The following is a 20,467-nucleotide window of genomic DNA, read 5'->3' as shown; positions in this document are numbered from 1 at the left end:
CAAGATATTTTTATGCTGCAAAGCTTGCAGTGGAAGAAGTGAAAATGGAATATGTACTGAACTTCTCTAGTCTTTCCACAAATATATTTTGGGTTAAGCCACTTTGTGTTTCTCAGGTTCTTGCTGGTTTAATAGTGACTCTCAGAAAGTATTTCCCAAATCCTTTATATTCCTTCCTACAGTGTAGCTTGTTGCCACAAGAGAGCTTCTTGCTGCATGGGGAGAACATCCTATTGCTGGCTAAATACTTCGGTAATGCTGAGTTTCTCAAAATACTTTTCTGGTGTGTTTGGGTACCCAGTTCTGAAAGATGGCAGCTTGTGTAGGTATAGTATGCTTCATTTTCTGCTGTTTTCTCTTCTGCTGAGAAATCATTCTTCACACTGAGATAAAATATTTACAAAACTTGAAATGATTAATCTTTGCAAAAGCATTGGTTAGGACTTGCAACACATGCCGTTAAAATATATTTATCCAAAGACCAAATTTTAGAGGCCAGTCTGTCTCCATCTAGTTAGTAACTTGCAGACAACATTTAGCCCATATGGTCACAGGCCCCATCATGGTACATGCATGCCAAACTGCCACTGGTTGTGTTCAGAGGAGAAAATTACAGGTTAGCCAAATTATACTAACCGTTACATCCTCTCCATTTCTTGGTGTCTTTATGTTCTACTTTGCTGACAGATCTTCTCTCCTTTATACAATTTTTTAATTGCTGAAAGATTTTCTGAATCTTTGTCTCAATAAAAAAGATTTGTTCCTGCTTCATCTGTTTGCCGCCTCCTGGGAGTGCTGATAACCCATGAACATGTCCAGTTGCAATATTGCATATCTAGCCAGATGAGAAAAAGGATCATCAATTAATTGCTGGTAGGCTAATGGCTTTGCAGTGGCTTAGCCAGCTGTGCAGCACAGTGCCCTCTACACAGCGATGGATAGTGCTGAAGTCAGTCAAATCCTTTTGCACTCTATTTATGCCAACAATTTCCTTATCGTGTTTTATACGTTAACATCTGGAATAAATGGTAAATTCATATCTGTTCATACACATGCTATGCAGATACAGAGACAGACATCTAAACAGTGAGATATGCCAGAAGGCTTGCTGGGAAGAACACTGGTCTGGTAAGAGCTCATCTGGACACTGCTGCTGGTAGCAACACTTTTTTTGCAAAGGGAAAATAGGAATCAGAAGCAAATGCTCTTTTGCTATAAGCATTTTAGCTGGAGCTTACATCAGAGAAATACAGAAAGTCGAAATAAAGACACCACAAGAATAGGAAGATAAAAAAAAAAAAAAAAGCTACTAGAGCTTCCACCAGCATTCCACTGAGCGACACCCTCCCTTCCCAAAATGGAAGCTGTGCTGAAAATCCCAATAGCAAGGTGAAGGACAGACTGAAGCGTGCAGCCTGCTGATCCAATGCTTCAGTGAGAACAGATGGTATTCTGAAACAGTCCATTTGTGATCATTCCATAATAAAGATTAAAGTTGCGTATTCCCCACCAGAGGTGCTTCCGGCAGCCTGCCAATTCACAAGCAGGTTCTTGGCCCTCCTCTTCCAGCATTTGACTCCTTTTTGCTTTTTTTTCAACTTATCTGAATCATATCATTTTTTCCACTGATAAATCTTTCTACAAAAGTCAAGATAAAGTAAAGGTTTTATATGATAATTGTTTCCAGTTATGATAGCCTATTAGCTACAATAGGAAATTGTTTTATTGTTCCAGACCATAATCTTACAATAATGTTTTTAGTCATACACATGTTGGAGCTGTACTCCGTTTCCAAGGTGTGTGAGATTGATAATTACACAATGAATGCAGGGCATTTCTCTCATTGAATTTGTCCTTGTGAGTAAGGAGTGTGGGGGTGTTATAACAAGGCAGCAGCTGTAACTGACATTCTAATCACAGTTGGGAGTCTGATATAAATTAATTCCTTTTTTTTTTTTTTTTTTTTTTTTTTTTTTTATAAGTTGGCTGCAAACTGTTATTTTACTGGTTACAATGGAGCTTATACCCTGACGGGTTGTATTGTAGCAGACAACCATCTGATCACCTAGGATAGGAACACAGAACAAATAATAACCTTCTTATAAGTGGTACGTATACAGGTATCATGTTACACTTTTAAACTTTGTGTGATCTGAATTTTGATGCGTTTCCTGTAAAATGGATAAGTACATGTTCAGAGTTCCATTCTTTTTTGTTGGTTTTCTTTTTCTTGTTTTTTTAATTTTTATTTTTTGGCTTTTGTACTGCTTGTCCATTTCAGAACACTGTCCCTGTATGGTCTTATTGGTATTATATATGTATATGTATCTATATGCATACAAACAAAAGTGTTTTTTTAAAGCAGCGATTCAACTATAAATCCACATATCACTGTATTCTAATAGTGCATAAGAAATAGGTTTTGAGGCCCTGATTCACTCAAATTTTTCAGAAAGCGCTGAGTTCTTACAGTATTTTGATCAAAGTATATGTTCATTAAAATTGAAACAAACGCTTGCTTTCACCCTGCCTCAATTACTTGCTGTTCAGTAACCATTCAGATGAGGAAGCTTTGTTTGAATTCTTTAATTTTCATAACACTTGCTGGAATTGTGCCAATTTTGCAATCTATGAGATGGAGAATACTGATACATACATCAAGGATGCAGTTAAGCTTAACTAGTGTCTGTATGTGATGTACATAATACTATTTTTTTTTCTTTTTCTCTATAAATACTGTTTCCTATTATGTTAGATAATGAATGTAAATGCCTTCTTACTGTAAATACCATATATTATCTCTGAAGAGATCTTCTGCCTTCCACTATTATTTTAGAAACCATTAGAGGAACCTTTTTAACATTTAAAATTTGGTTGCATCGCTCTGTCAGTTGCAGTGATTGCCTCATCTTTAAGGCTGGTGGCTGTGATGCCACAAGTAAGAAATGCGAGTGGTAAGACTTCTGTAAATAAAACTGAATGCCTTGAGAGAACATGACCCAACATAAAACAAAACACCAAATATAGGTTTGATGGTCTGAAACAGTAAGTAATTATGAATTCTAGGTACAGTCTCTGCTAAGAAATAAAATTAAAAGGCTGTGGTGCTTGGATTCTTCTCTTGAGATCCTCAACTAGTTTAGCTAAAATGGTATTGTTTGGTTATAGTGTATGACTGTGTGGGGTCAAATGTATTGTGCTTGTATTGTGTTACTAGACGCATTTTTGTAGCTTGAGTATACCGTGGCATGTTCATATCATCTCCAGATAGGCAAACAAATATTTCCAAATAGGCCACAGCCTTTGAAAAGCAAGGTTACTAAGTAAAACTAAAAGATCATTGAAGGCAAGGTTGAGTGAGAATTTTAATACTTTGTGCTGCTAAGTCAACTCTGGTCAAAGCTAATCAGTGGGAGTTGTGACTGTATTAATACAAATAGAATGTGATAATTTCTTAGCTTTCTCTTAGCTGCGCTGTCATTTTCTCACCTGAAAGAAATAACCATGATTACAGGTCAATTGTTCAAAACTGCTCACAGCTGCAATCTCACTGCAACAAAGTGGGATCAGGTCACATTCCCTTGTTCTTTACCTATCACAATCCAGAGATCCTTCATAGAGTTGTTCTATAAGCAGTTTTTCATTTATCTTCTGAAGTCATGTGAACAGCGTACACATAAACAATGCTGTTATCTGAAACAAGACTTTGATTCACGATGTCAGGATTGTAGCTGTGATGTGTGGCATCCATTATCCAATACTTGATTTCTTTTTTCAAACAGCTAAGGGTCCCTAGAAAATATGCAGTGAGCCACATTCTAAGAGGATTCCATATATTATTCCTAACTGTAAAAGTGTTTCTAAATCTCTAATTTTCCATAACACCAACTTTTGTATTTGGGGGGGGGGGGGGGGGAGCTGACTTTTAGTCACTTTAAGTTCATAGCATTACCATAGTTTTTGAATGTACTGTACCTGGTTTAGTTTGTGATGTTGCTGACTTTGCAGTGGCTCAATTATCAGTAATGATCTTAATGCTAAAGCTAGCACAAGCGCTACCCACCCAAATGAAGCACAGTAAAGGCGGGACGATTGTTTTCTTTCTCCTCCTAACTACCTGGTGAAGTCCATCTCTTACTGACTAGCACAGGCTGACAACTCTGAAGGCACCAGGGCTGCTCTGGTATTTTGGTACCTGCAGGTAAGTACTGTGCTCTTCCCATGCCCTGTGACAGGGCCAACAGTCATTGCCTTGGAACTCTGCCTAGAGGATGCTAATAGAAGAAACGGTGGCAGTTTATTTCTCTCCACCAGTGCAGCATCTTCTGTTCTCTTTCACAATGCTTCCTTGCAGAACTCCTTCCTAGAATGTTGTCCCAGTCCCTCTCTCACTTTACACGAGCACATGTCCTTTGTTATGTGTCCCTAAAACATAACAGTCTTCAAAAGGAATGGGATATTGGTGTCGTGCCATAGCTTAATCTTCCTGTGTTCATTAAAATAGTCTGGTCCATGGATTGAGACATTGAAATTTCTCCTAGCTGTAATTTAGGAGAGGCTCTGAAAGCACCTGGCAGCTCACTGGGCTGTGCTTCTGGAGCAGTTAGAAAAAGTGTCCCATAAAGTTAACATGCGAGCTGTATTAGAGAAACAATGTGTGCATACACATATATACAACGTGTACCTTTGTGTACGTTCATATTTCATTATTAGGTGTGAAACCTACATTTTTCTGACAGTGCAAGGGGCCTCTTCATGTTTCCTTTCTGCTTTTCTTTCTTGTATTTCTAAACCTCTGGTAGATGCTTATAGAAATATAGAAAGCAATACTTATGGCTGAAAGCACTTGCTTTTAAAAATAAATGTAGTCACACTGGTCTCACATGAAATTTTAAGTATGGCAATATTGTTAGTGTAATTCCCTAGGGTTACGTGCTATGTCTAAAGCCAGTCACAATCTAAACTAAAACCTGGGCATGTCTTTGAAAATAATGTGTAAAGATAAATAGTCTGACAGGCTGTTTGGTGAATATAAAGAGCAGTAGCAGATGTCTAATAGAAGCAGGGCTGTTGACATGGTTTATATCTTCTGAGATTTTTAGTCCTGGGTGGTTGTTTTTTTTGGGGGTGGGGAGATGCTGAGAACAGGAATCACTGAAGGCAGCAAAATAAATGGACTCCAGACCTTCAACTGCTGTTACTCAGGGGGAATGTGATGTTGCGACAGCTGCTGTACCTCTGTTTTGAAGTTCACCTAAGGTTGCTCTAAACAACAGAGCCTACTTGAATATCTTGAGCTAAATCTGAGGAGTGAGTGGTTGTCCTGTTCAACAACAAAACAAAGACCTAAAGAAACAAAAAGAAATGAAATAAACAAGCAAGCAAAACTGGAAGATTCACTGTTAGAAATAGTTTTTTTTCATTGCCATACGAAGCAATTGCATCTGTTCTTGTATTTAGGCAGAGCTAGAAGAAGGATGTAAAGCTGTCTAAATAAACAAATCAAAAATGTGGGAAGACTAAGTGGCAAGAAAAACATTAGAGAAATAGCTATCTCTGTTTGGTTTCTTTCTTTCATCTACTTTTTGCTCTCTTATTTACTTCCTCAGTTCCCTTTTTTTTTTTGACTTTTTTTATAGTTTATAGCCTAGTTTATACCTCACAATTCCGATTTTGATTGAACTCCTTTTAGTTGTGGAGTCAAATTAGATGTAAAACTGATTCAAATAATGGAAAGAGTGGTTTCTCACTGGATTTAGCAATTAGACAAATGTTTTATACGAAGAGTACCTGTGTTCATTTGAGGTTTGCATATCTGCCTAAAATCAAGCCTGGAATTTCTCTGTACCTTGCAGTAGATACTGTTTGGTTATGTTAAGCAAAGTGTTTGCCAGGAGGCTGAGATGAAGCCTTCCCCAGTGTGCTTCTGGAGCTCTTCATACATAAGCTTTGTAACCAAATGTAAAGCAAAGTGATCTCGCTGGAATGGGTGGACCTGAGCTGGCAGTGGGAGATGTCCTTCGGACACTTACTGAGAGCACTGGAGGATCACTGAAAAATAGATGGATTTTGTTGCCTTTGTGTTTTATACTGGTTGAGTGTTAGTTGCTGCAAGGTGAATGACAGTGGAGGGAAGAAAGACATTGTCCATTGCCTCTTCTCTTGTGAACGCTATTTAACAGCTTCTGAAAGTGCCTGCATTTTTCTTGGTTTGTTTTAACTTTGACTTGGTTGTCATATCTCTGTGAGCTTGTTGCTGTTGTGAGATTACTCTGTGCAAAGACTAATTTAATACTTGGAGGTAGACTTTCAGCTGGTGTAAATCAGCCTGTAATGTTCTTGGGGTTTGAGTGATTTACATCACGTTATGATTCAGTCTTTACATTCAAGCTTAAAATTTATAAGCCAACCAATTTATGTTGCAACCATTTCACACTGTTCTGCATAACAAATATTTTTAAATCCATAGTCTCCTTGGATCCTAATTTTTGGGGATAAATTTTGAATTATATCTGTGTAGGTGGTCACCTTGTTGTTGATCATAGAATCGTACAATCATAGAGTGGTTTGGATTGGAAGGGACCTTAAAGATCATTTATTTCCAGCCCCCTGCCATAGGCAGGGACACCTCCTACCACACGAGGCTCCCCAAAGCCCCATCCAGCCTCCAGGCCTTGAGCACATCCAGGGATCGGGCATGCACAGCTTCTCTGGGCCAGTGGTTCACCACCCTCATAGTAAAGAGTTCCTTCCTTATATCTAATCTACCTTTTTGTTTGTTTGTTTGTTTTAAGCCATTACCCTTTGTCCTGTCTCTACACTCCCTGACAAAGAGTCCCTCCCCAGCTTTCCTGTAGGCCCCCCTTAGGTACCAGAAGGCTGCTGTAAGGTCTCCCTGGAGCCTTCTCTTCTCCAGTCTGAACAACCCCAGCTCCCTCAGCTTCTCTTCACAGGAGAGGTCACTACATATGATGAATTATTTCAGTGCTTTTCCAGACAGAATTCAGTTCTTGAAATTCCTTTAAACTAAAGGAGCATCATGTTTGCTGCTGCATACTTTTTGTCCACTGAGCTAATTACCAAGATGTGTGCATAAGAGAAAACATTTCTGTTCTCATCGTCCTTCCCTGGCTGTGATTCATTCCAGGTTGCCACAATCAACTGTTTGTAGCATCACAGTTCATTACTGTGTAAGTGATCTTGATGTCACAGAGTTCTTGTTTTCTTCCCCGTGTTTCTAGTTAGGGAGAGGAACAGACTGTAATTAGAAGGGGAAGAAGCTTCTGCTGTATGTATGCACATGCACAATCATGGAAATCGGCTGTGATAGTGAGGAGAATACAGAAAAATAGATGACTTTAAATAGAGTTATTAAAAGATGTGATGACTGAAAGAAACATTTTGAGGATGATGCTATGTAAAAGATAGATGCATGAACTGCATTTTAAGATTAATTTTGTCCTAAAGTGATGAAGTAGGATTAAAATTATTTATATCTGACTTAAATATCCTGACAACTTCATTGCAGAATATTTTGTTAACCAATAGATACATTTAGAGAGTCTGAATTCCAGCGCTGAGGTGAGGAAAAGCAACTCCAAATCTGAGAGTTAACATGTAAGATATAGTAGCATGAATCTCAAAACCAGGTGGTAACTACAGGTAAATTCTCCTTAAGGCCCAGCTAATCTGTCCACACTGCTCCCCACTGTGCAGGTGAGAGTGTTTGTTGAGCTGCACCATAACCAGGATGAATGAAATTATTACAATTTGAAACAAAAACCAAATGTCTTCAGTAGCAAAAAGGAAAGTCTGGGGTTTTTAAATCCAGTTTGTTTCCCACTATGGCCCCACAGCAGCTGTGCTGGTACCAGTGAGCAGCCCTTCAAAGAGACTTTGCCTGCCCATTGCTGGACTTGTGCTAGACCAGTTGTTTGTGTGGCTGCATAAACTGCCACAGGACCTCAAAATGATTGCTGTGGAAAAGTTTCTGGGTTGGGTTTTGGTTTTATTTGCAGATGTTACTCAGCAGTCACACAATGAGATGTGCTGAGGCAAGGCCCAGTGATGCGGCCTGCCCCAGGCCAGAGCATGCCAGCCCTGCAGGCCGCTGCCCTCCGGCCTCCTGACCTCTCTTGGGCCCTAGTGTTAAGGTTGTACTGAACAGCTGTGCACGGCCTGTGTTTTACTCATACTGCACTCTTTATTTTTAGAGTGGATGAAGGAACTAAAGGCCTGAAGGCCAGTCAGCTTTTCCCACGTGTATTCGAAGTATTAGATTAATAAAGATACAGTCTCAGGTTTCTTACAGAAGTGCTCCCTACTCTTCCTTACTGCTGTGGTAATATCGTGGAGTTTCCATTACCAGTAATGCAAATAGTTATGTTGTATAATCAATAGAGAGATTTCAGATTTTCTTAACACAAAATTAAAAAAATTAAAATCAAATGTTTGCATTTTTGCAGCATCAGAAGTATGATTTTAATACTCCAAAGTCAGTGCAAAAACTGTTCAATATTTTAAATATTTCACCATTTTCCTTCATGCTGTTCTGTGCTGTTACGACATGACTACTAATGCAAATAGTATTTTTTTCAAAACTTTGAGATTACATTACTCTTGTTGGCGTTAGATGTCCAAATATTAACTTTGAAAATGTCAGTAGATGCATGCAGTGAACGTGATTTAATGATACTGAGAGACCATAACATATTTAATGCCTGATTTTGAATTTTCAGTCTGTCTTCATTAATGACAGTTCTTATTTAATTGACATTGTTTTTCCTAGCAGCTTTGCCAGCAATTTTGTGAGCATTGTTGGCAAGTGTCATTTCCTTTTACAAAGTTTTTTTATATGTATTATTCTACTCTTCCTTTCAGTAAAGTTTTCTTTAAAAAAAAAAAAGGCACAACAAAAAAGCATGTAATCATACTAAGACTTTTTTTTGACTGTTTGAAGGATGTCTGGTATCACCAATAAACAATATGAGGAAATTCTCCAGTATTTTGCACTCTAGCTCAAAGTTTATGAATCTATTTTCTTTTGATTCTACCACAGTACACTGATTTTCATGATCACTTCATTGGGCTGTGATACCATGTTTGAAGCCTTATCAGTACATTGTGCAGTCTCTCAAAATGGAGTTAAGGCCAGATTCCTGACTCAATATTTAAGGTAGTCAGCTAATCTCCATAAGGTGGACTGAGACTCATACATTTTATCTTACAGATAAAATACGGTGGCTCAATGGGCCTTTCGGTAGTTTGTATTACCACTGAGAGACTCTGCAAGTCTTCATTGCTTGTTTTAATTTAAAGGCATGGTTCTTCTGACAAAGTGATGATGAACTGTACCATTAGTAGTTGTTTGCTCTTTTTAGCATAACATTGGTTTCACCCCAAATTTTGTTGATGATACATAAGAAACAAATGGGGAAATATCAGTGTCCAGTTGTGTGGTACTAGTATATTATGTTATACAAAGTAAAAAAGAAAACCCACCAAAAGTCACAAAAATAATTGATTTCCCCTGCTGTGCAGGAAAATTAGTCATTCGTTAAGGCATTAAGAAAGCAGGAAAATGTTGACTGGTCTCTCTAAATGTTCTGTTGATCAGTGTCCGTGGGATGTGCATTCTTGCTACTGGACTCAGTCCCACTTGTATCTGTTTTGGAACATAACGTAGTGAACTTCAGCTCCCTTGTCCTTAATGTAACAGCCTTACATTGTGCCACAGTTTTAGTTTATCAAGTATAGTAAAGGAAGGTGCAAGTTTTATGAATATCATTTTGAAGCCAATCTGGTGCAAATCAGTAAAATGCTGCCTGCAAATTAAGCCATTAATTAAATAAATTAAGCTCTTTCTTGTATACTGCTGTTGTTTTAAGGGTGCAAGAGGAGGTAAAGAAAATAAGTACAATTCGTAGTTCACATAAGCTACCTGGAGTTTTTCCAGTAGGTTCTGAATTGTAGTAGGATGTAAAAAGGAGGGTGCAGTAGGTATTGAACAGCAATACACACTGGTATGAATATGAATTAACTCAAAGCCAGACCTAGGTAGGATCTGTAAAGAACTCCATAAAAATTCACTATACGTTTTGCTGAGGTTCTTTGGAAATCAGTCTGGCCTACTGTATATATTTTTTAACACTTAACAGTGAGAACAAAACCAGAAGTATACAGAATTTTTAAATAATTCTTTTATGGTCAAATAAAAGATTTCTCAGGCTCCTCAGCTGATCAGACTTATTTATTATAGATCTATTTAAAGCACTCCATTGTTCTCCATAAATATTCATGTTTATTTTAATAAATGCTTTATAGATTTATTTTAATTCCACCTAAAACCCTCCAGTGGCTAGAAAACTTCATATTCAAGTCCAGGTGTACAGAAAAATGTGGAATGTATTTCTACGATGCTGCAGCATGGTTATTAAGAGTATTATTAATGACAGCTATTTTTGTTGTTGTTTTTGATTGCCACAAGAGAACACAGAGCTTGCAGCTGGGATTCTTTGAAGCAACATTCTATTCTTTAGGGAGCTGTTATTTCAATAAAAACAATGAAATCAGTTAGCATAGGTAATAAAATAATTATAGTAATTTATTTTGGCTATTAAGTGTTGAATCCCCTTAGCTAATCATCCACTTAAAACTGTTACTCAAAGTGCCCTGGTTGCTTTTGCCTTGAACATCATGAATTCTGATGCACTGATAAATCCATTTTAATAAATTCCTGCTGTGCTTTTCTACTAGTGTTAATTAGAACACTATCAATAATGTTGTTAATGTTCTGTTACCTAAAAAACTAGTAAAGAATATTTCCCATTGTCCCATCAACAAGAACATTCATTCCTTGACTTTTTTGTACCTGGTTGCAACCGTACTTGAAGCTCACTTGCAGTTACAAAAAACGTATTGTTCATGAGCAGGGAAACCCTGTATGTGGTCTCGCTGGAAAGTCCTTCTGGCATGTGTGTCAACAGAAGCACCTATCTTTCAATATATGGTCAGCACAATCACTACTGCTCTGAAACCAAAATAAATTATCTTTAATTAATTCAAGCTTTGCTTTATCTTAGTTTATTACGACTTACAATAAACCTTTTAAATGACCAAAACAGACAAAGCTTGTGTCTGTCTTACCTCAGAAAATAGTGTTAGTCATGCATAAGAGAACATGTCTGGTTCGTTCTTTCTTTCTTTTATACAGCAAGAGCCCGGGGAATCTGAAACAAGCCTGGTTCTAATTACTGTTTTAGATAATAAAGAATGACTGTATTTATTTACAGAGATCAGAATTTGACTTTCATAATGTTATTGCTAAAGTACTAGTGAAGAATTTAATCATTATAGATTAACTGACACCATATAAACTCTACCATCTTCAGAGTAAAACACCATTTTTAGTGTTTTGACATCATGTCTCCAGAATGTACTCAAATAACCATTTCCTAAGACACAAGACAGTAGAAAACTATTGAGTGAAAGCCTCAGACAGACATCTCTGTATAACGTAGATGAACACCCATATATATGGGTTATAGAATTGAGATACTAACAATATGTCTATAAATCTATGATCTAAAATCAATAGAAATCAGAAATAAATGTTCCGAAGACTTCAGAGACTTGTGGTCAAATTTCCTGGGCCAAGTCCAGCAAGAGCAGTAAACATGATGAAGTGCACATCTGTGAATAGTTCGAGTGAGATTCGCCCTTGCATAAAGCAGTCTCATTCCTTTTCTCTATACCAGAGCCTTGCACGCATATGAAAAAATGAAAAATTCCTCAGTGAAAAACTCTGTATAAGCAGCGAGAATCCATACTGAAGTCAGTACTGCAGTGGCAATTTTAGCTACTTTACCACTGTGTTTTATCTCTTAGCACACAAAAAGCAAGAGCTTCAGAAGTAGTAGATCTACTCAAGGAAGATGGCTGAATTTTGAAGATCAAAAAGTGACTCTAGGATCAAGGCAGTCCAGAATGTGATTTTTTAGATGTTTGGGCTTCATAATGATGATCATAAGAGTTTGGAAAAGCTGGCAGCTTGGTTATTTGGGATGGCAGTTGTTTTGTTCTGTTTGTTTGTTGGTATTCGGGCTTGTAATGCTTGTGAGTGGTGAACATTTTCAATGAGGTTTCACTTACTGGTTCTCCTAAGAAGTGCAGGGACAACCTTTACTTCAGGATTCCACTGGAATTGAAGAAAACATCTGTTTATTCTGAAAATTTGAAGGAAAACAAAACAAACAAACAAAAAAAACAGCTGTCCTCTTGTTAGGTGTGCAGATTTCACACCACATTTAAATGGTAAAATAGTGCTCAAAAATTGAACAAAATCTGTGTTAGAATTGATGCATGACTGAATCCATTTTCTAGCTCTATGCTTTTAGATATGACTGACTTAAAACTCAGGATATTGGGAAGAGTACAAGTAAGGGATATCCACATTTCTGTCTCTTTTGTGAGCTGTTTAGCTCTTTTTTGTGGGCATAGAAGTCAACATCTTTTGGGAGTTTCAGTTGAGGACTGAATAGGACTCATAACTATGCATCACTTTACTCCTTTACAAATCACATCTTACTCACAATGAAGTACCAAAAATTACCAGCTTTCATAAAAAAAGATTTGAATTAAACTACACTGCCTAAGTAACTTCTACAGTTACTATAGAATATAACGACAAGCGTTCTGATACATTTTTTTTTTTAAAGAAAGCCTTTAAAATGTGTTTGTTCTGTTTCTGTGAGTCTTTAATGGATGAAATATGCTTTTTCTTTTTTGGTGTTTTTTCTTTTTTCCCCCTTTCTGACTGTTAATACCAATTGCAGAGGTTCTTTCTTGTTTATCATGCTTCCAAATGTATTATTTTCTTACATAGCTTGATAGAAGCACTATCGAAGTTGTCTTCAACCTAGAAGTGAGAGAGTGGTGAGATTACATGTTTATTGCTGCCCATGAATGAATTCTGCAATGCACTGCTTCAGACCACTTATAGCATAAAATCAAAATAAATATATTCTTCTGTTCAGTTTGATAACAGTTATAAAGAATCTGGAGTATCAGTCTTCCAGTCACAATTGCTGTAAATAGTCTCTTAATTGTTTGTTTATATTTTATTTGATTTAAATAAGACAGACTTAAGGCTTCTTGGCAATGTAAAGAACTCTTCCAGCAATTACTCTGCCTAAAAAACGGAAAGTTAAGGTCTAATCTGATAAACATAGGTGTGATTAAATTTTGTAACATAATTGTCTTCAGTGGGAGTAGTAAAAACCTAAATACAAATACAATTGTTCATTGCTCCATGCGTTTAAAATATAATCTGGTTATTTTAATGGTTTACAGATTGTCATTTCATATCCTGTCATTTATTTTGTAATTTTCCTGAATAGAAAAATGCAATTTTTAGTTTACTTTGCATTAACAATGCAACTAGTAAAAGTTAGTATTAACCATAAATTGTGCCATAGGTTTCTTTAAGCCTCTGCTCTAGAGATCATTTGGTTACAGAGAATTACAGCTCCCATATACGTAAAGAAAAAAGCTTGAAAACGTAATAAAAAATATTTTATAGAGACAAAATAAATAAGATTCCAATAAGCACTGTCTTAAAGGTCGTATATTTTAAAGGCAGTGTCGTGTTGTGGAACAGCTTGGTAATAGTTTTTAAGTACTTTTGTTCATCAGTATTTAATTTGAGGTCTCCTTCCAGTGTTAGACCTTATTTATCTTGTTTTGATAAATGCTAGAAATGGCAGTAATACAAGAAATAGGAATTTTCAAGCCAAAGAACATATAAATGTGATGGTTAATTTAGGGATACCACTGTATAAAATCTTCCATTTAGAAAAAAAGTCACTCTGTGCTTATGGACAAACAGTACAGTACCCACAGAATTTTTCAGTCAACATGAAGCTTTTCCTCTGTTAAAATGCAGCAAAATTTGTTCACTTAGAAGCAAGAAAAAATTTCTGTAAGTGATGGATTTAACACACTGGATAACCTTTTCATTAGACGATTATGTGTTTCAGTCCATGGGATTTGAAGTATATATTTTTTGTAGTACGTTTTCAGATGTCAATGACCCTATTTCATGGAATATAAGTCACACTGTGAATTTAAAGATCTGAAGAAAATTGATAGATGAGACATTGAAGACTCTTATATCACCTGAAAATATTTTTTTCATTTTCTTTTTTTAATCTTCCTCCTGAAAACTCAAACCAAACATCAAAAAATTATTGAAAGTCTTGGATAATAATTACTAGATTGCATTTTACTATAAAGACCTTTTGTATCCTAGCAGTATTTAAAGTACTAATCCACCAGGTACAATACCTTTGGGTAAGACATGAGTAATGTAAGAGAGAGTTAATCCATTGAGCAATAGGAGTATTGCTCTACATCAATTTTGAAACTCTTCTTTTACCTTCATAGTCAGTAAAACCCAAACTGTATAGACACAATTCATATTAAACTATTTAAAAGAATTAGCATAATTACATTTATAATTACATATGCATGCATTAGGTGTTAATAGTAGGGGAGACATTTTCACAGAAATAACTTTCACTAGCACCTTAATCAAAATAAAAGAAATTAGACTTAAATATGTTTGAATACGTTTTCTCCCCATGATTCCTGTATATGTGTACAAAATAGTGATCTTTCTCCTGTCTATTTCTCACCTGTTATATAGGTTTGAAAGTTCAGTCTTAGACACTTAGAATTTTAACAATGAATCCCATTCTCAAAAGTAAATGATTAGGAATTTAAACACACATTTCTCAGGAGGGAAAAAAAAAAGACTAGATCACCATATGCAGTGATTATATGTAATCCAACAAGTTTAATCTAGAAAAAGATGCCATTTGTGAATACTTCAGTGATTGTAGGGATACAATTTTATATGCTCTTATTAAAGCTCTTTAGCATTTACAGACAGGCAGAGCTTAATTTTCTTATATTCATGGGTGTAAGCTATTAAAATCACTTCAGTAGTCTGTCTTGAACCATTAGAAATGGAAATGAAGAATACAACAAAGTGGTTCAGCAGCCCCAATCCATCTCTCAAAAAATTCAAGAGCACCTATCCCGCCGTTTAGCATTAATAACCACTCAATATAAATATCACCAAAACAGGAATTCTTAATGCAGTGTGAATTTAAAGAGTTGTTTGTTTAAAATCAGTACAGCTACGCAGAATAAATACTTACCAAATATTATTTACTTAGTTGCTGTTCATACTCAGGAAACTGGGATTGTTAGAAGGACTCTGAAAAACAGATATGGATTTGTCTCAGATAATGGTTGGCATGATTAAAATATCGTTTGCATTTATATACTAACAACTCAGTAGTTAATTTTTGTCATTGTAATTTTTTTATTTTATGTATTTATGTTAATTTATGGTTAAAATACAGATAATATAGAGTGAGAAGAACATCTTCAATGTACAGAAAGTCTGCGTTTCTGGAGATATGTTTGTGGGTTTTTTTAGTGTTTTTATTTTAATTGGTTGATACTGTATTTTTCAAGTAGAATTGTGCAAATGAATTGATAAGAATTCATCTTAAGGCTATATTCAGCTTAGTGTTACGTATGAGAATGATTAGGCAACAAAAACATTGCTAAAAAGGTAATTAAAAAGTGAAAACATTCTAAAAAATCAACCATAAGTCTCAGACTGAATCAGCAAGCATTTTAGCTCAAAAATTTGTCAGTGCTTTACTTTCAGACCATATCTTTTAGGCCATGTTTTTCTAATGAAAGGCCATTACAGGTACGAATGATTATTTATGCTGCATAGCAGGTCATGGTGTGAACTTTACAGAGAACATGGATTGCTATAAAACTTTTGCAAGATACACTTTATTGCTGTAAATGTGACAGAATTCATAAAGCAAAATTTCACTTTGAGTTAAACTGTATAACAGTAGTTAAATGTCTTCCTACACTTGTAATCTCTATGAAGAATGATGTGAGCATTGGACAAGAGCAGGTAATAGTGAGAGAGGGTATCTCAAACATCAGCGTGAAAACTGTGACCAAGAAAGATTAAGCAACTTGCTTAAGTTCAGAGTGGTATTCAGATTTCTTGCCCATCTTTCACTACACTATACTTCTTCATGCAACGTTTCCTAAATTTTATATGCCCAGCTTACTACTTTTGCTTATTCAGTTGATCTAAAAAAAAAAAAAATCTGGATGCTTTTCAGTATTGATTGGTGTGAGTGTGGCTTAATGGCAGAATCATTAGTTTTTTAATCTTGGAACTGCCAGTCCTTACTATTCTCAACTGAAATTCAGTTTCTTTGATTAAGGACTGCCATTACTAATTGTTTTTAAATGTTGCTTGGATAGTTCTACTTCAGAGTTTAGTTCTTCAGCAATATCTTATAGTCTGTGGTCTTCGTAATTCATTAAAACTTTATTTTCTGTGGCACGGTCAAAGCTAGAAAAGGGAAGCTGCTAGAAAACCCTGGAACAAAATCTAGAACTTAATTGATAACTTTCAGAAAATAGTAGCTTAGTGGCTTTCTGCAGTGCATATGAGTTCCATCTTTATGTCCATTCATTCCTTTGCATTAGACTGATGCATGTCTGGGGGAAACTGTAACTGAATTTGCCTACCTATCTCACATCTATTCACTGCAGTTCTGGAGGAAAGGTCAAATAAGGATAATATGTCAAAAGGGTATAATTAAGACTCAGAAAGATTAATACCTGTGGTATTTAGTGAAATTGCCTTTTAGTGGAATGCTCATCTATTACTTTGATATTTAACATTTCTGCTGTTAAAATGTTAGTGCTTGTAAAAGTACAAAGTCGGTGGCAGACGTTTGGTTTGTATACTCTTTTAAACCAGAAACAAACCTCATAGGAGAAGCAGTCAGATTTTTTTTTTTTTTCCTGGAGTGCTTATGTGTAGGTCTTTCAGTATTTCCACTATAATTTTTATTTGGTAAAGGTATTTAAGTTATGTCAATCAATTGGACAAGTGGTGTCAGTTTGAGAGAGTGGGGGAGAGCACACCTGAATCGGCATCTGAGATTTGTGTAAAAGACGAGTGAAATGAAAATGATACATCTGTAGGATGAAGTGGAAGAAATGTTACCTAATTCAACATGGAAAAAAGATTTTTTTTCACGATTCAGCACATACTTAATATATAATTGAATGCAGGTGAGTAGCCTCACTGAAGTTTGTGGTGCATAGGAGCTACAGTTCCCCTGACTTCCAACTACTATACAAATACATGAAAGAAGATGACACACTTCAAAAAAGTGAAATTGAGATGAGAAGACTAGTGTACACTGACACCCTGAAGTATATAAAGTAACTAAACAGGTTTGAACATTTGTGTAATGTAATGAAATATTTTTTTCTTATTCATGAACAATGCAGTTTTCCTTGATATACATTCCCTTCAAGTCTTAAAAAAAAAAAAGTGCTCATCGTACTGATGAAAACATAATTTCCCAGAATTCTTGTCCATTTTTAATCTTTCATTTCTAAAGTAAATGGAAATTTTGCTTTATTGAGAAATAGGTCCTGTAAGACATTTACATGAATCATGCTTGCTCAAATGGAGCTGATAATTAAGTGAGTCATAGGTAGTCAACTTCTAGGTTCACTCAGTAGAACTTGTGCGAGACTTTGCTCCAGGTATAATAAGCATCAAGATTTGGAGTACTGGCAGTTCTAAATACACTGTATTACATAACATATACTATCATTAAGTTTAAAAAAAAAATTCTTACTAGTTTAATGATAGGATCTTAAACTACATTCAAAGAGAGGAGATTGAGAACTGATGTCACCACTACAGTGACACGTGAGACTTTGCAAGATGACATTGCCAAATTTCTGCAATTCTGAAAATATTTGTCTTATATCACTAGTTAGATGATTTAATTATGGATGCATTTTATTTACAAAATTATGAATATGTTTACTTGATATAATTAACTGTGTATGTGTCTGTCTTGGCTGGGCATAACTGTGCTTCAGACTGAGCACAGAGTAAGATTCAGAATACTTCTATTTTAAAAGAGCTTTCAATAGTTGCTTTCACAAACAACAGTAATTTCTTTGTGCTCAATTATCATGTAGAAAAATCTTTTTTATCTCTTGGTTGGGTTTTGTTTTCTTTCACTGGGAAGTAGCATTCATCCTTCTAAAACTGAAACAACTTTTAAATTCTCTTCTGCAAGGTTTGTAAAGATATGATAATCACATCCATAACTGATAATGTAACTATTTGATAATCCATGATAATACATTGAGTAAACAGGTAAGATGGACAAGTGCTAGATGAGATGCTGTAGGAATTCAGAAGATGATATCCCTAGGAATTTACAAGCATCGTTTTGTTTAATTGGAAGTTTCATTCTGTAACTCTGATGGTTGGATGTTATGTGATAATAGGAAATTCTTTTTCTGGTCTTTTAAAATAGATGTGAAACCAGGAACTGAAACAATTATTCCAACATCTCGTAAGACTGACAAAGCTAATAACTTCGTATTCATGTAAAAGACAAGGTTATCACTTAGGCTATTGTAAGAAGAATGCACTGCCCATTTGTAAGCACACTGTGAAGATGCAGGGTCAAGAAATGTGGATTTTTCTTTCAAGCTTATGTACACAGTCCTAGTGAGTCTGCTAAAATGATTCGCATAAGAGTTTGGGGGATCACACCTGAGGATTTTTGCTGCTGTGTAATTGCTGTGAAAGTTACATTCTAGACTATGTTTTGTTCTTGTGTATCTACAGATAGATCTTGCTGTAATCTGCAAGTCTCCTCTACGTGTTAGGAATTGGAATTTAGCCTAGGAACTTCACACAACATTACTGAGTATGTGACTGCACTGAAAAATGTAGAAAATATTTAGGGTTGCCTTCAGACCTACAGCTGCCACTTTCACAAGAGACCTGTTGAGCCCAGAATTTAATCAACAGTTCTCATCTAAAACTTCCCATTAAGCAACAATAGTATGTTGTTTTGTAACAACCAAACATTGCTTTGTTTAAAATTTATAGCAATTACCTGCTCATCTTGTGTGGCTTACTGGAAGAAAGTAACAGTAAGGGAATGAGTATCACAGACTAAGAGAAGACTGAAATTAAAGAGAGGGTGAGCAGAAAAACAGAAAAGACTGAATCTGTCAGGAGTAAGTGTGGGTGTGGTGTTGAGGATTTTTGCAGCTGGGTGTAGCAGAGTGTTGTGACTGCAGAGACTTAAGTGGAGATCACAGCAGATGGGGGAGAAGTGGGAAAATATTGTAGGGGGTTAGCTATAGCTGGAAGGGGACAAGGCAATAATGGGAGCTCAAGGTACATTTGATGGGATGGGTGCTGTAGATACAAGAATGTTAAAGGATTTGCAGGCTTTCTTGCTACCATTTGTGCCGATGATGTTGGAACAGAAGGCAGATCTGAGGATGTGACTATAGCCTGGAAGGTATTCTGGACTCTGTTGCCCCCAGAGTGTAAAAAAGGCAAGACATGCCATTTCCTTTCTGCAGCTGGCCAGAAAAACAGTGTTGGATTTCAACCATTCTGTTTTAGACTTGGATAACTTCAAGCTCATCTAAAACTGCCAAATGCATATAGTAAGTCATGTGATTAAGCACCTTGCTGAATTTTACTTTCATTTATCAACAGCTGGTGGGAAAATATAAATGTACAGGCTCATAAATAACTCGTTTTTAAAGTGAAATAGACTGGACGAAACAATTGAAACAAAAGGCTTTTAAGTTCTTTCATTCAGCCTTTAGTCAAGCAGACTTTCCACTGAAGTGAGTGTTCAGTAAGGATTGAGAGAGAAATAAAAAAAAACACCTTCATTTAAGAGAATTTGATCTCTCTGAAAAGTAGCTAAAATCAGAAACTTGAACTGAGTTCTTAATTGCCAGAGCTTTGCAGAATGATAATAAGTTCTGTAAGTACATCTGCTAGGATAATGGATTTTTTTTTTTACCCTTCCCTTTCAAGCAGCAGCAAGAAATAGAAATTCTATCCCATGCATCTTATCCACTTCAAATCACTTGTGCTTTACCTGTTATCTTTGCACATACCCAGGGTTTGTAAGCATGCAGCAACTGTTCTGTGAAGTACTTGAGTACTTGCTGGTTTCCTATTGCCTGTATTTACTTAACTAACTAGTTGTTTCTCTTATTTTTATTTTTTATTTTTTTGTGGCAACAAAGGCAAATGCATTGAAGACTTAAGAAGCATGCAGAGAATTTTTGTCATTCATGAAGGCATGATTTGCCTTTGTAAACTGCAGGTATCAAAGCAGCTTTTCTATTCTGTTTGGACACACTGCGTAGTAACAGGGGGATGAGAGGCAGCTGTGCTTCAGACCACATGAGGTAATTTGCAGACACATTTTAATTGCCTTTTAGAGAGCATGAAGGAGTTCCAAATAGTCTGAGTTCCAGCAAACACCTGTGAAAT

The 20,467-nt window shown here is 36.0% G+C and overlaps 1 protein-coding gene across 32 annotated transcripts in view; it reads left to right on the top strand.

The window, feature by feature from the left end:
• TENM2 (teneurin transmembrane protein 2) overlaps nt 1–20,467 on the top strand; it is a 1,465,234-nt gene that overhangs the window by 617,926 nt on the left and 826,841 nt on the right. Inside the window, exon 1 of one of the 32 annotated variants that reach the window (XM_083799321.1) lies at nt 1,992–2,108. The exons of the other annotated variants lie outside the window; for them this stretch is intronic. The gene's annotated coding sequence lies outside the window, so the exon portion shown is untranslated. Of the gene's footprint in view, nt 1–1,991; nt 2,109–20,467 lie in introns of those variants that run through there. 32 annotated transcript variants of the gene reach the window in all.

The sequence above is a fragment of the Anser anser genome, assembly GCF_964211835.1.
Source record: "Anser anser genome assembly, chromosome: 14".
Taxonomy (NCBI): Eukaryota; Metazoa; Chordata; class Aves; order Anseriformes; family Anatidae; genus Anser; species Anser anser.
This window is presented reverse-complemented; position numbering and strand designations above follow the sequence as displayed.